The sequence below is a fragment of the Pinus tabuliformis genome, chromosome 1_1, assembly GCF_031772625.1.
Source record: "Pinus tabuliformis cultivar Carrire ecotype Pingquan chromosome 1_1, CPIR1, whole genome shotgun sequence".
Lineage (NCBI taxonomy): Eukaryota > Viridiplantae > Streptophyta > Pinopsida > Pinales > Pinaceae > Pinus > Pinus tabuliformis.
The window spans coordinates 423,182,781-423,196,312 of record NC_142297.1 but is presented as its reverse complement, the minus strand read 5'-3'; positions in this window follow the sequence as shown (position 1 = coordinate 423,196,312).

Below are 13,532 nucleotides of genomic sequence, written 5' to 3'. Positions count from 1 at the left end.
AAATATGCAACCAGGCTTAATAATTATGTCACAAATCAGATTACTGCCGCATCAAGTTCTAGGCAGGGCCGCCTTCGGGTCAAACTCTCTATGACAGGCTGGAAAGCTTATTTTACATGGAGCATGAAATTAATCACCTGTTTGAAATGCCGCCCAACTACTACAAATACACAGAGGCTGATGAGACACTTGTCAAAATACAAAAGCATCAGTTACCTCCCGAGGATTGGTGGCAGGCAATGCTGGCCGTTTTGCCAAAGTAATTTCAGTTTTTTCCCCTTTTGGTTATTTCAAAATCTCGGTCAGCTACAGGTCAGCAGCAAACGCAGGATAAGGCACGTAAGCACTGGAAAGAGCAATTAGGAACGCGCAGGACAAGTTGGATCAGTTACAAAGCAAAACGCTGAGATGGCAGGCCTAAGAGCGCGGATTTTTGAAAGCACAGCCCCAGTCGACTCAATTGTACTCAAAGGTCAATATTCACTAACAGAAAGGGCAGATGTTACATTTGTCTTTATTTCAACATTTACTTTCTCATCAACCACTCCTTAGGAGTTGGTAAAGAAGTTATGAGTTAATAACTCATCCTCTAGATATTTTTGTATCTTCTTTTTGTATATATACCGCCCTTTGTATTGTTTTAGGGGCTGGTCGGCTAATGTTTTTCCAAGAGAGACTCGCATTGTATGTCTGATATCTTTTTATAATCAAAGACTGCATACAAGCTTGAAGATGGACTGTTGATGTGTTGTTAATGGTTCTAAAGAATCAAATGTGGAATTCTTGTGCTGCAATATGAATCAATAAGTTTTCCTAACCTCTGTTATTTCAATTTCATATATGCTCAAGTCACAGAACGAAGGATTGGTTTAGACTTTGCTTAGCTGCACTCTATGCCCAGGTTCTCTGGTTTCTTTATGTTTTCCTCTTGATCTAGACATAAATATGAATTCTTTTATGACTCATGTTTGATCTATTTCACATATGAATGACTCTAATCTAGGAATTCTTAGCTGCTCCTAGATAGAGTTCATTCATCTTCCTTCTGCTAACTTTTTCGAGAGATTCTTTGTTGCCTCTCTTTCCTTAGCATTCATTCCATCCTTTTAAGCTTAAATGTTGTTCATAAGCAGCTATCTTGCTCCTCATTCTTCTTGTGACCAAGAAAACCCACCAGCAGTCTTACTCCATGACTCCATGCCCAATGGTTTGAAACTTGTTATGCTATGCATTGCCTCTCTACTTGAAAGCATCATCCTTCCCACCAAACTTAAACAAAACCCTTGAACCCAATAGCTAGCCTAAAATCGTCATCAACAAAGATTAATCAGAAAGAGAGAGCCCTCTCTGATTGCAGGTGGGCTAGAACCTGCAATCCAAAGATTGGTTTGTGGTTACCTCGGCCGTATCCTTTCAAGAGCTTAAGGACAACCTGAGTGATAACACGGCCTATGGATGGAACCTAAGTGACAAAGACCAAGCAAAAATGCCTCTGAAAGAATAAACAAGGTTGGACCATTCTCCATTCAAGATCGAGGAGTACATCTTGAAACAACTTTAATATCAAGATATTTTCCATATAGTGAACTCAATAGACCCATTGAAAGTCTTAAGCACGATTTTACAGTTGCAATATGACTAAGGAGGGGAGTTCGAAAGCTAGAACCAACCTCTAGGCATGTTGAGCCCTAAATTAGTATGCACTAAACTGAAATGAATACCATGCTTATTGGATAAGACATTGGAGAATACCTGCATCTGAAATCAATTAGCTAGAAGCTATGAGTGCTACTAGTAGAAAAATAAGAGTGTAGCCACACCTCACTTAGAAGCATAATTGCGATGTGATAGAGTTGGGAAACATGTACATTAAAACATGTAGGAAAAATAAGTCAACAAATGAAAACCTAGTAGTGAATCTGGAAAGGGTCGGGCCACTAACTATTTGGAGATTACTCAAGAAAAACAATGTGATGGAGTTGGGGAAACTTGTAAATTAAAATATGTTGGAAAAATAAGTCGAGAGGAGAAAACTAAGTAGTGAATATGGAAAGGGTCATGCCACTAATTATTTGGAGATGACCCAAGAGGGCATTAATTATTTGGAGATGACCCAATAAAAAGCACACCATAGGTTTTTTAAGGAGGAGGATGAGTGAAACTCCTTTGTATCCACCTGGTTTCTACGAAACCATGCCCAGAATCTGCAAAGGCCAAGGGAACTTACTAAATTGAAGATAACCATCGACAATAGGCGAGATGGATTTTTTTTTCCATAACACGAAAGAGAAACCCCTTACAAGGCTAAGGTCTCATCTGCAAGATAGTGGAAATATCACCTTACCGGAAACCAAATGAACACCACCACCATTGAAGAATAAGAAACAAAGGGCTTAGAGTAAGCATTAGGAAACAAACCCTTGAAACCCAACTAAAGAATGCTAACTTGTGTGAGGACCAAACCATGTCATTGATCAAAGTCCAATAAATCTCAGTGATTGTAGTCTCATTGCACAAATAAAGACAAGGTCACATACAACACCGCACTCTAGTATGATATCACATGGCTAGGATTACATGGCTTGTTTTGAATATAGTAGGTTATGGCAGAATGAGGAGTTGTGACAAGAAGGACACTGTTGGATCCATAGTGATTCTAGGCATGGAGAATGTCATGTCCAGGAGTGAGTTCAAATAATGTCCACTCATCAAGGTAGTCCATGGAATAATGTAATATACATTCACCATTAATATTAGGATTGGGATCATAGGAATAGGGATGTTGTGGTTTAACTTTTTCGATCAAGCATAACCCATAGGTGTTTAATACAAATTAAACTAAATATATCCCATGTACCAATTTATGAAATGAGACCTTATGAAACCATAGTGACACTTTCTATCGAATCAAAATGATGGTGGAAGCATACAAGACCTAGGTAGTAGTGGGTTAGAAGAATAGGTAAGGAAACCTATCATGATGTGTGTGGAGAAAAACTTAGCAAATAAGAATAATAATAAAAAAAATTCCACTCCCATTTATATAAGCATTCCCCTAAATTGTAAATAGAATGGAAAAAAAAGAAACTTGTAATTGGGTTCATAACAAATGGTATGAGTGCCGAGATTTCTACACTCACAAGAATAGAGGCTCATTACTAGTTACTATTGCAGAGAATTAATATTAGATGGGAATTATCTAAGATTTGTGACATTTTTTTATTGAATGTAGTGAAGAATGAAGAATTCACCTCAAGATATTACTCAAGGGGATGGTTTATGCGTTGAATGGAGGGGAGGTGGTACCTCCATGCCCTCTCAATTTGTAGAGATACTAAAGAACTTGCAACAGGAACTCGCACAACTCTGGAGTAGCAATGAGTGATTAATAAAAGGTAGTAAACAATAAGAGAAACTAATTAGAGAATGGACTCAAAAATTGAGTCATAAAAGTGTTGATCTCGAAAGGTCGAAACATAAATCGACAGGATCGATTCCAGAAAAATCTGAAAGTGATGAAAAATCTCATAAAATAGATTATAAATCCTATAAGGATAAGAAGAAAAAGGAAGTGCATGGTGAATTTTAAAAGGTAAAACCTCCTACCATATATGGGCAACAGTTGTGTTATCAACACCCCCCACAACAACCCTCCCCCCCCACACACATTTATTAATATAATAGCTAATATTTGATCAATAAATGGGGACGCTTAAAAAATCCTTCAAAAAAAAACAAATTTAACACTTAGACACTTTCTTTTAATTTTTTTTAATAAAACAATATTTCAAGTCAAAACCATTTCTTTGGAAAGCTGTCCAATCAAAGGGAATTAATTAACAAAGCTATTTATGAGAAGGAAATGTTGGCAATACTACATGCACTTAAGAAATTGTGACCCTACCTAATGGGAAGGCACTTCATTGTAAAAACGGATCATGATAGTCTTAATTACTTTTTAGAACAAATATTATCTTCAGAAGAGCAGCAAAAATGGGTCACAAAGATGTTGGGTTATGAATTTGGAATCATGCACAAGAAAGGGAAGAAAAATGTTGTGGTAGATGCACTCTCAAGAAAGGATGAGGATGTGTAAGCATTGCCTTGCGCCATTTCTATTATCCAAACAAATTGGATAAATGAAGCAAGGGATGAATTGAAGAATGATGAAGATGTGTGGGCACTCATTCAAAAGATAAAAAAAGATCCCAGTGCATCATTTATCTAGAAAGATGGTTCGTTATTGTACAAAGATCGCTTATACCTATGTAAGAATTCCCAACTCAAACAATATATTCATATGGAATTGCACACCTCTTTGTTAGGAGGGCACTCGGGATTTTTAAAAACTTACCACAGAAAATAAGAAGAAATTTTTTTGTGATGGCCTTAAATATGATATTCAAAAGTTTATGACGGAATGTTTGGTTTTCCAACAAAATAAAGTTGAAATAATTAAAACCCAAGGTCTATTACAACCTTTATCCATTCCAAGTCAACATTGGGAGGAGGTTTTAATGGATTTTATCACATGCTTACCCAAGTCTAAAGGAAAGAGTGTCATCATGGTGGTAGTTGACATTCTTACCAAGTATGCTAACTTTTTTGCATTATCTCATCCATTTAAAGTGAGTACAACTTCTACTAAATTTATGAAAATAATTAAAAAGCTACATGGGAACCCAAAGATTATTGTAAGCAATAGAGATCCCATTTTCACTAGAAATTTTTGGACAGAATTGTTTTCTTGTCTTGTACTCAGTTAGCTCATAGCTTATTTTATGATCCTCAATATGATGGGAAAACTGAGATAGTAAACAACTGTTTTGAAGGATACCTTCATTGCTTTGTATCTGATAAACAAACACAATGGGTCAAATTGTTTCCTCTAAGTGAATGGTGGTACAACACTTCCTTCCATACTGCAACAAAAATGACACCATTTATTGCACTTTATGGTTATCAGCCCCCATTCACCACATCGTATTTAAGATAAAATTCTAAGGTTCAAGCAGTGGGAGATCACAACGAGCATCAACAACACATTCTCCAACTCATAAAGGATAACTTGACTTTGGCATAGAATAGAATGAAACAACAAGGAGATCAAAATCACAGCGAAATAAGTTTTGATGTAGGTGAGTGGGTATTTCTATGGCTACAACCATATAAACAAATGTCCCTCAAGCAAGCTAAGAAGGATAATAAATTATCAACAAAGTATTATGGTTCGTACAAGGTGTTGTAAAAGACTCGTACTATGGCATACAAGTTGGGTCTTGTCATTATAGACCTTATTATTATTGTTGTGCCCCTATTCTGCCCATATTGTTATTATTGTGACAATAAAAGCCCACTATTGTTATTGGTGTTCCCTTATATTATTAATGCAATGTAGAAAGTAAAGAACTCAAAGCATGCAAATGTTACAACTAATAATTCTAGAACACTAAATAAATCATAGTTATTCAAGAAAAATCATTGTAAATAATTAGTACTACCATTACTTGAGTGAGTGTTTTGATTTCTCTATATGGTCGATAAGATATATATGAAACTAGTTGGAAGTATACTTCTTAGCATAAATAGCTATCAATGCTCTAGATTTAATCATCTCAGGATATTTTATTTGCATAGACCATTTAACAGATGGAATAAAGAGTTCCAATTACTTTTTCTATTTCAAAAATTATGATATTTGTTTGTGACCTCCACTATATCCTACTATTAAAATTTTTAGCGTTACATAAATTAAATGGCATAAAACTCTTATCACTACCAAATTAAATGGGACATAGTTGTCTCCCACTCTTCCCACTATAGTTTAGATTATATTCCTCCTTTCTCCCAAATTATTTGATATATCCACTTGCGAGTAACATGTATGTAAAATCAAATTAGAACACCTTGAAATTTTATTCTCATCAAGAATAGCATAACAAGGTAACCTTTTGGTTGCATTGACATTTTACCTCTTGCCTCAATAAAGTCCAACCTATGGTGACCTTTTTCATGCTAAGTAATTTTTATATGACCATACATGCTTCATCCCATCACATAAAGAAACTATCATATCAGATTTTGCAATATAACTACCATGGCCTTGTCTGTAGTGCTACTACTCAGGCTTGGATGCTTACACTCTAGAGTGACATCTTTGTAGCTTTGGTCGTCAAACAAACTGTGCAAGTATATATAATATCTGCAATCATTTAGGTAGACAATCATTTGGAGTCATGAATCTCAATATTACTATATAGAGAATGGTTGAAATAAATAGTTGCAAGGCAATCACATTCACATTTAGATAATTAGTTGGTTATGTAATAATTCCATGATGTTCCATTGAGTGACATAGTTTAGGAGGGAGTTATTCCTTTCTTTAGTGCTAAAAAAGGGCCATCATGGAGTGTTTGGAAGGGAGGGGTTTCCTTGGTTGTGGGAAGATATAGCACACACCCTATGAATCTCATAAAGGTGCCCAAATTGTTAATGTTGCATTCATCTTTATTAATGTGGGTTATTAGATCGTTTCCTCGACAATTTCATTTTTGAGAATTTCCATCAGTCTTAAGGTGATTATGAATTTTGATGTTTCCATAGAGAATTGGGTGAACATCGTTCACTTTACTCAAGCCTCGTAAGAAGGGGATGACCTCTATGATCTCTAAGTCCAACTTTAGACCTTTGAAACATTTTATTGAAATGAAATTACTCTGTTGAAACTGGTACAAATTTGAGTTGTCATCAATTATAATTACATTGTATAGATCCTTTCCAAGCTGAGATAGGTATTTCACTCGATCATGGGTTGAATCTCTATACAACCTAAACTTTATCAGTGGATTATCCCTATCGATCAGTTCTAGGAAGAATTTCACTCTTTCTTTAACATTCAATGTGAACATGCTCACTTCATAGAGCTTTGACATTTAAGTTAGAAAAATTTCAAGAATAGGCTAAACATATATATTTTTATTTTTACCACCAAATGCTTTTATTACCTCAAAATAGTTGGACCCTTCATGTTTCAAGTACCATGTGGTGGCAAGATGCCAAAATAGTGTGGTGTAATAGGTCAACAAGAGGTGGCAGTGGAACATCTAAATCTTCTCTCCTCCTAATGACCATGTAAATAATATTTGGATGCTCTATTGCCACCTCTTGTCTCTTCTCTCCTTGTTCATTAGGAAGATAGAATACTTAAATGTTCTATTGATACCTCATTTCGATCCATTAAGCTGGACATGGACTGTTGTGGGGAAAAATGCCTATGCAGGACGATCCTATCCACCTAAGGTGTGACAGCGCCTTAACAACAAACGAATACAACTATTATGATTTCTTCCTTTTTGAAATATGAAAGAGGGGAGATCAGCAGCCTTACCGTTGTCTTCCGGTTGTCCCTCGATCTAGATCCTCTTCTCTTTGTGTATCCACAGCTACTTGTCTCCTCGCTTGCTCAAGAGAACAGCTACTTGATTCCACGAGATCACAAGAGAACAGCTACCTGTGACAAGAGAACAACTACTTGCGACAAGAGAAGAACATAACACAAAGGCATATATTCGTATTCATAAATGATTCAGGATTAGAAGTAAATCAAATACACTAATGCAATCATACAAATACACCAGTATATAGGATCAAACCAAGATAGCTTTATTGATAAGTAACAGGGTTCAGGAAGAGATACAACCCATACGGCTCCAATCCAGCATCTCCTTCCCAGCAGAATGGAATTCCTTCTTCAGCTCCCTTCAAAGCATTAAACACCCAATGATCCAGTCTCAAACCAACATCAATTCTTTGAAATAACAAAATTCCAGGCCCCTCTTCCCATGGAGGAGAGATCTATATATAGATCTTTTGGAGAAAGGATGAGTCAGCTTGAGGCTGGTACGAAGCTGACTAGTGTCCTCTCCCTCTCTCAGTTCTTGAGTCCACTTGGAGGTTCTTGCTTCCACTTGGAGATTTGGAACCTCTTACTCATCACCAGTCGAATTCCTTGATGCAAGTGTCATTTTGGAAGCTTCCTGGGCATTGACACATTGAGGAATGAGCCTGCCACTTGTCCAATTACGCTCAGCGCAGGTAGCCTTTGTTGGATTTGACATTCAACGCAGGTAGACAGTGGAGCAGTTGACATTCAGCGCAGATGCTCAGTGGAGCAGTTGACATGATCCAGAATTGGCTTGTTTTTGAGTGTTTTTAGGTGGAGAACTTCTGTGAATTGCTGTGGTTAGTTTGCCTTGTTCCTCTAGGGGTAGGAACAACATGTTTAGGGAATTTGGATCCCTTATATTATGGACATTTCATGCTCGATGCTGTAAGGCACAAAAATGTCTATAACAGTTGCCCCCTAAAGTATGAGGTCGTTTATCGGGTGAAATTCTTTATCCAGGAGGGTCCGAAGTTCATCCATCTGCTGGGAGGAGACCTGTAATAAAATACAATACAATACATTATGATTCATATTGCTTTCATGATCTAGCTGAGGCGGGCATTCCCATGCTCAGCTTTATAAATTCATTTCTGTACATAGAACAGACGATCGTCTGATGGTAGACTGATAATTTCGGCGAAATTATCATCCTTTGAGTAGGATGATCATCTGCTGTAATGATGTACATGTCAAATGTCTTTATTTTTCCTGAATATATATCGCAGCCCGGATGGATGAAACTAGATCCGGGGTCTTCAAACTCATTCGATCTTCACTCTAAGTACAAGTCGATCCATGTGAGAATTGCGCTGAAGTCGAACATGGAAAGACATCGCTTGATTACCGGTCAATGATGTAAACCGTTAACAAGCACGAGAGGAATCACCGATAATGATGATGACCCTCAAGGTACTGCAGTACAGTTCACATGGTGTGAATAAAGGACTTGGCGTCGAACACCACGCAAAATCTTCTGGTCGAAGGTCATTGATGTATACCTGTCGCAGGAAGTGAGAAACTTGCCATTGAGGCATGCAAGCTTCAAAGTATTGAAGGGGTTGTTCCTAGATCAACTTCTTGGATAATGAGATGATGTCGACAAGAAGCGATCCGTCGCAGGAGGGCCTTAATGAATCCCACATCAGTGACACGGAACGAAGCTAATGATTTTAATGGAGGTGAAAACGATCTGTGACATATGATTCAGGGTGGCGGTCATGAATGGATGAAGGATAATGTATGGCAGTGGATGGGACCCGGTTGACTCTTTCTGAACGACTTCTCTTGAACATATGGCGACACTGATGTGATGGATCGGTAGCATTACCCCAAATATGGATGGTATGGCGAGACCATGGTGATGTGACCGGTGAATGAAACAACCCAACCCGATTGTGATACGGAGGAAAAGTGTCATGTTCAAGAGCGACCTGCTACCATCAAATTTTTCTTGATTCTTTCCCAATTTTTCCCCAGTCATTGCTGACCAGTACCTCTTTATTTTTGTCAATCTTGAGGAGGATAACATATGCTTGTTCTATAACCTGCCCTTCGGGCAAGCCCATCGCTATGTTTTAACGAGCCTAGCGATAGTGAAACTCGTTCTCGTCTAAAGACAAGTTTGTCGCTATTTAATAATTTTAACGAGTCTAACGACAAGGATAACTCGGTCCTTTTCATTTTTAGAGAGTCTAAAAAGGTACATAAAGTTAACTCCAAAATTCCTTTTTCGTCATCTAATCCCTTAAGTCCGAAAAAGTATAAAACAATACAGAAGGGATGAGTTTTCGATAATTTTAACGAGTCGAATAAAACAAGCGCTCGACCTTTTTGTGTAATAATCCCGCAGGTCCAAAAAGATTAAAATCTAGAGGAGGGATAGCTCTTCCTGTCCTTTAACGAGCTGGAAGGCCAAAACTCGGCAATCTTTTCATATTTTACGAGTCAATTGAAAAGAGCTTAAAGAAGACTCGTCTTTTGAGGAACGAGTGATAAACAGGGATAGCAACTGATTCCAGGTACAGGTTGGAATTTTCCAATCACGGCAGTGTCACAAGGATGGCTAGGCGAAATCACTCTTCACAGTTGTTCCTCAAAATGGGTAAACAATCATATGGAGGTGAACGATCGGCCAAATGAAAAGTGGAGGTGGCAGGTGCAAACACGACCAAGGCTTTAACGGCTGATAAATTTACGATCACTGTGGTTATTTACCGGGATAGGTTCATTTTTTAGATAAAAATGAGCTTAAACATTGGAGGAAACTCTGCTCACTGCTTATATTTATTTTTTAACGAGCATGAAGACCGCGTTAAAACTGCTCGGATCTTGCGTTTATTTTTTAACGAGCATGAACTTTATGCTAAAACTGCTCGATTACCTAGTCATTTGATAAGAGTGTCTCATCAAGATTCTATTTTTTATGGAGCTTCATCTCACTAAGCTTTGCTCCCCATCCTTTCTTTATGCAAGTTCGGAAACGGCTAATCCTACGAGTTTAAAGGGTTAGACCTACAGGTTTAAAGGGAGGACCTAAAAATTTAAAAAATAAATAGTCGCCCCTTGCTTGCACTTCAAAAGGTTTGCATGCCCCCAGGTATAAAACAGAGTTTCAAGGTTACCTCTACTTACCCTCCACCAAAACATTTGTTTTAATTGAGAGAGGCTTACCTCTTTCAGGTTACCCAAAGATTGTCTCGTTAATCTTTCAAACAAAACACTTCCTCGGCAATGTCTACTGAAATAGACAGAGGTGAGTGACGACCCCCGCCCTCTCACATAACTTTGACAAAAGAATCTTATTCCAGAACAACCCCTCTTCCAACCACGGACGGGGTACAGACTAGTCATATTCTCCCGCGGAAACCTACTCTATACCCAAAGTTTTCCTGCCGAAGTAGGCCAGGATGCATGCCCCCTGGGTTCCAGTCATATCCTCCCGGATTACTCGCGCTCATCAGGAGGACGGACCGTGGGTTGAGACACTTCTTGCATGAATAGACCATTTAGGTATGGCACATGACTATTTGCAATGCGTGATCCGGGAAACGAAAGTTGGTCTACGAGCTTAACCATTCTTCCTTCATGCGGAAAACACATTAATCTAAAGAGTGAGGAGACTACATCTCCCATGCAATATATATAGTCTCGTCCAAGGAGTAGGTTATAATCCAAGGGTCCTTGAACGACCATCACGTTCATTTGAATGGTCTTCCCTTTCAATGTTATAGGCACATTGGGGAGGATCCCTAAAGGTCGACTGGTTCCTTTATCAAAACCTGATAGATTTCTCATCTCAGGTAAAAGCGCTGGTGAACCAAGCGCTTTCTAAGCAATAGAGGAAAGGATAATCACAGATGCCCCCTCATCAATGATAGTGCCAGCCATTACCATTCTGTATATTTGACAAATAATTCTGAATGGTATACTGGCTGGAAACCGGGGTCTGCCTAGTTGGTTCCAATCAAAGGACACAACTAGGTTGCTTGGTGGTGGGACCGAATATACGGCCGGATAGCGCTCTAATGAACTTCCTTACTGCGATAAAGGAATGGTGGCATTGCCCCCTTGATCATCAGAGTCAGTGCTGATGAAGAGAATCTGGACGGTGTCGTCTTTATTCTCCTCTGTGATGATGTCATTTGAAGAAGGAGCCTCTGAAGGAAAAACCGGGTCGACTGCCGTATCAACCTTTTGATTTTCGTCAGGCATGGATCCAGACGGTTCTTCTTCAATGACAGGTGCTTCGGCTGACCACGTAGGTGGCTCAGCCGGATTCTCAACTAGTGAGGGACTTGGCAAGAGTCTTTGATATCTAGGAGGAAGTTGCGCTCGTAAAATCGGGCGATCTTCCATAACTCTTTTTGCCTCGTCTAAGAAGGGACAACGGTGGATGGCGTGATCGCCTTCACACAGTCTGCAGGGAAATTTAGCTTTCCCGCCCTGTCCTGGGGCTTCACTCCCACTAGTTGACGGTGAGTAGTCGACATGGCTATCAGAGGTCGATGCTACCGAATTGTGCAAATGGGGGGACCAGTCCCTTAGTATCCGGGGGATACAGGGACAATCTCTATGGAAGTGGTCTCCCTGGCATATGACGCATGGCGATTTAGGCCTTACGAGTGCGGTGTGTGGATTTTTGTTAGATGACGTTTGTCTGCCCCCAGTCGCCTTAGGCTCCTTCTTCTTCTTCTCTTTCTTCTTCTTCTCCTTCTTCTCCTTAGGAACCTGGTTTTTAATTCGACCAGTTCCGTCAAACGAAGAGGAAGGAGGGGAGGAAGATGAAGTGGAAAGCTAGGAGGAAACTCTTGTCTGATCTAACTGTTGACTCAACTGTTCAGGAATGGTGGTATTATGAACGACATTGGTTGAAAAGAGCTAAACTGGTAGGCCAATTGTCAGTCCTGGAAGCGACGACGTGGCCATGTGGGGCGCACCAACATCTCCCCAAGAGGAGAAGGGACTAGGACTTCCACCAAGAGGAAATCCTTGGTTGGTGTGCTCCATCTTTTCAACCTAAAGATCAACGCAGGAATTAAAGGGTGATTGTTCCGTTTAAAATAAATTGTTAACGACGCTTTAGACACAACTTGATTTTTCAGTTTTAAAGAGTCGAGAAAAAGCTAAAGATGACTCTAGTCTCCTTCGATGTTTTAACGAGCCCGAAGTGACAAATGCTCGGATGGACTTTTTTTGTTATAGAGTCTAAAAAAGGCTAAAAGAAACTACTCTGGAGATCTAGGCAGAGGGTGTGCCAAACTTTTCGCAAAACCGCAGAATACTTTTTAGGGTACGGGCGGTCGATCTTCGTGAATGCTGTGTTCACTGCATTGCGATCAGTAGGGCGGCCGACACGGCTTCCTAAGGATAAAAGATATATGCCTATAGGGGTCTCCCAATATATACGCGACGGTACGTGGGAGCACAAATCCGTACTAGCGCTACCGTCTCTCAGGAGGAATCACCCACCTTCTTCGAGATCGACAGTCACTAGGCTTAACGATGCCGGAACACGTCTCTAGCCTAGACCTCTATGTTGTGCGTTATGTTACAAAGCGTTGTTAGGTTCATTCAGTTTATTTTAGGTTGATCTTTTTAAAGTTTGCCTTTCAAGGTTCACCACGAGATGTATGATACAAATTCCTAAATGCAGTCTAAGATGATAAGCAAGCTTTATTATCTTTTCAACTTTGAAAATCCTAGCTACTAAGGGAAAAGAAAAACACTATCTTTTCTCGAAGAGCAATCAGCACACTCTAATGAACTTTCCCTAAATCCAACATGCAAACTATCAAATGCAAAATGCACAATGCAGGTGTTTGTTTTCCACTTTCTTAGTATAAATGCCTACAAAGAAAGCTTTTTGCACAACTTTGAATTTGCTTTTAAAATGATCAATACAAACAAGTTCACTCTTTCGAAAACATCAAGGGTAGAAGAGATTACAATCACTTTGCAATTTTCGAAATAAAGACTTGTTTTGACACTTTGAAAGAGACAAATTCAAACCAATAAGCAAAAGTAAATCTATAATCAATCTGAAAACAGCCAATGAACTCTCTTCTAAGATCACTATCAATCAGATCTG